The sequence below is a fragment of the Bubalus bubalis genome, chromosome 10 (genome assembly GCF_019923935.1).
Source record: "Bubalus bubalis isolate 160015118507 breed Murrah chromosome 10, NDDB_SH_1, whole genome shotgun sequence".
In the NCBI taxonomy this organism is placed as follows: domain Eukaryota; kingdom Metazoa; phylum Chordata; class Mammalia; order Artiodactyla; family Bovidae; genus Bubalus; species Bubalus bubalis.
Genome location: NC_059166.1, coordinates 24,873,836 through 24,877,745, shown reverse-complemented (window position 1 = coordinate 24,877,745; position 3,910 = coordinate 24,873,836). Strand labels below are relative to the sequence as shown.

The 3,910-nt window shown below is 34.8% G+C and overlaps 1 pseudogene; it reads right to left on the bottom strand.

Moving 5' to 3' along the window:
* Positions 1-211: 211 nt before the first annotated feature.
* On the bottom strand, positions 212-1,073 carry LOC123464644 (annotated as a pseudogene).
* Positions 1,074-3,910: the final 2,837 nt, after the last annotated feature.

Here is a 3,910-nt window from a genome sequence, read left to right as displayed (position 1 = left end):
ACATTTCACTAGAGATATTGAAAAGGTAGGCTGTAACTTGGCATCTGTATAAATCTGGATTTGGCACTCATTTGGAAATGACAATTCTGAATTTCCAAGAATTATTTTAAAAGACTGTATGCTCTTCAGTAAGCTCTTCTCTCCAAACTAGATTTACAACTTCTATATATATAATAAGGCTTTGTATTTGTCAATATTAAAAGTCTGATTTTTAAACAGCTTCTTGGACTGGTGTTTCATATCCATCAGCTTGTTCAATTTTTCCACCTGTGTCATCCTTAGTATCTTTTCAGAACTACTACCTTCACCATAATACTCCATTAGTTTCCCCAACTCAGACGTGGACTTCTACAGCAATTTTATTTTGATAACAAAGACATGATGGAGAAGATAGATTGACAAACCTTTTCTAGATCTTTTCTAATGTCTGCACTCAAATTATTGAATACTTCTTTCAAGTAATTTGTCTAAATTTTGAGTCATGATTTCCCTCATCTTATTCAAAATTTGTGGGGACCCTTGGTCCTAAGTTTAAAAGGTCTTCTGAATCTATTATATATATAATATATATATGTATGTATATAATTATATATGTATACACACACACACACACACACACACACATATGTATGTATTCTATAAAACCAACACAGACCAGATGAATCAAATAACCATCAGTAGTCTTGATCTCAATATAAGCTTTTGTCATGGTCTGCAATTTTTAGATGATAGAGCACATTTTGTCACTGGTAAGATTCATGTCATAGAAGTTGTAAGGCAGTTTTTGCCCAGAATATTATCAGTAATTAACCTGAATTTTCTAGGTGCAGGTTCATTATTCTAAAGCTTATCAAGGTTAACTTCAAAAACACTACCCATGGGATCATCAGATACAATTTTGGTTTGAGTCCTTGAGACTACTGTTTTTCCAACACTGCTCACATTGTACATAGTTAATTAGTGCTTTTTACAACACACCCACATGTCTTATAAAATGGATCAACTATTGATAGTTTCTTCTTGGCTCCTTTTTTGCTGCCTTTTTTAAGATGCCTGTTCTTGCCAATGACCATGGTGCTGCTCTGAGAGCCAAAAGTACACCACTATTTTATTTCATAATTTATTTAGGCAATGCAAATTTCCTCAAACCAATCAGTAACCTTCAAAAAAGGAAACTACTTAGATATTTTAAAGCCTTTGCATACAATGGGTAAAGAACCATTATTCCATCATTTCCTTGTAACTTTCAATTTTTTATTATTTTTCTTTTTTACTGAAAAGCAGTTTAGGAAGAAAGGATACTTGTTTTGAGGAAATGATAAAGATTATGGTAACATGTTGCTGCGGTCTGAATGTCTGTGTCCCCCTGAAAATCTTATGCTGAACTTTAGTACACAATGCAGTGATAGTAGGAGGTAGGGCCTTTGTGAATCACTGAGGTCAAAGAGGTAAAGCCTGAAGGAATGGGATTAGTGCTGTTAGATTTCACAGAGTTAGCTCACTCCTTCAGATCTGGAAGAAGGTCTTCACTCAACTATGCTGGTGCCCTAACTTCAAACCTCTAGCCAGTAAGATAGTGAGAAATAATTTTTGTGGGACTTTGTTACAGTGGCCTGATAAGACACATGGATTATTTATTTTAGGATTTAATGTTGTCTGAAAGGTTCTGAAATGATTTTTCAATATAGATTTGAAGTAATTATAATTATTTTATAATAATTATAAATATTTATAATAACTATAAATATTTATTTACCCTCCGCAAGGAGATCCAACCAGTCCATTCTGAAGGAGATCAGCCCTGGGATTTCTTTGGAAGGAATGATGCTAAAGCTGAAACTCCAGTACTTTGGCCACCTCATGCAAAGAGTTGACTCATTGGAAAAGACTGATGCTGGGAGGGATTGGGGGCAGGAGGAGAAGGGGACGACAGAGGATGAGATGGCTGGATGGCATCACTGACTTGATGGACGTGAGTCTGGATGAACTCCGGGAGTTGGTGATGGACAGGGAGGCCTGGCGTGCTGTGATTCATGGGGTCACAAAGAGTCGGACACGACTGAACGACTGAACTGAACTGAACTGAACTGAATATCAAATAAAAACCAATCTGTTTCTTTAAAGTTAAACCATAATCATCATATTTTTCTAGTTTCATTAGCTTAATATGTACTTTAGAGTTGTTCTTCAATTTCGCCTTCTCCAATTAGTAGCATAAGCATTTTCAGCATATAAATATCCTATGAAGTACAAGAATAATTTAAATAGGGAAATGCTATCACTCATTTTATAGTTATCATTGACAGTCATTCTAATACAATAATTAACTCTAATAAATTGATCACAACCTTGAAAAACATCCTGTATGAATCAATATAATCGGCCAGTTTCTTGGTTGTCATAGAAACTGATTATAGGAAGCATGTTTAATGCAACATACACTCTATGCATAAATGATTAAACTGCTAAAGTTTAAAAATGAGCCTAATCAAAACCATGTTTACCACAACTTTCATTACCACTCTGTGTTTTATCTAATGCATCATTTCTATTTAATCTTGAACCAAAAAACATATACAATATTGGAATCAATAGCTATAGGATGTATTTAGAGCTAATAACCTAAAACAACTAAGCAGAATTTTCTGTGAAAATATCCTTGATACAGGCAAGGAAATATTATGAGTCATTACTTTATACAAAATGAATTTTATAAATTCCTTCTTTTCATGGGTTTGAATAAATAGCACTGAAACATAGAAATATTATAACCCAAAAAAGAAGCATCCTTATCTCAATACAGAATATGACTAAGTCTATTGTCAAGCTAAGATATTTTACATGAAAGAAAATCATTTATCACTCAGGAGAAAAGTTAAAAAAAAAGTATGAGTACACTAGGAATATCCATGAAAGACATGCAATTATATATAGCTGTGTGTGTGTGTGTGTGTGTGTGTGTATATATATATATATATATGTAGAGAGTATGTAGTATATAATTCATGAGAATAGTAGTATAACCCTGTATCCATCATTCAGTGAATAAAAACTTATGACCAATTTTATCCTTATCCCCACTGGTTAACCCTACATCATATTAAGGAGTTAAACCAAAACATCATTTCATTCTTCCTTGTATATTTTATGCTTGTTTAATCACTCAGTAGTGTCCGACTCTGTGTCCCTTTAGACTGTAGCCTTCCAGTATCCTCTGCCCATGGGATTTTTCAGGCAACAATACTGGAGTGGGGTGCCATTTCCTTCTCCAGGGGATCTTCCCGACCCAGGGACTGAACGCACATCTCCTGTATCTCCTGCATTGCAGGCAGATTCTTTACCCACTGAGCCATGGGAGAAGTTTATATGCACCTCTAAAAATAAGTGATTGCTCAAAAATATGATAATATAATCAACTATCATAAAAAACTATTTATTAACACCAACTATACAATGAGTTTTCTGATTTTCCCAGATGTCTCATACAAATTTTCCAGAGGATTTTTTGAAATCAAGATCCAAATAACCTCTATGCAATGGAATTAATCAATGTGTCTCTTAGATTTTTCTATATGTATTTACCTTTTCTTCATTTTAATATTTTTTCTTCCCTCTGGATACTTTCACACAGTCAAAAATTCCCTGACTGCTTCTTTGTTGTCTTTCAAAATATTTGTCTGTCTTGAATCAGTAGTTAAATCTAGAGACTTCATTTGGAATTTAGAAAGAATTCTACATAACAAATGTTGTGTGCTTGCATCAGGAGGCCATGCTGCTGTGGCTGCTGCTGCTGCTGCTGCTGCTAAGTCCCTTCAGTCGTGTCTGACTTTGTGAGACCCCATAGACGGCAGCCTACCAGGCTCCTCTGTTCCTGGGATTCTCCAGGCAAGAACACTGGAGTGGGTTGCCA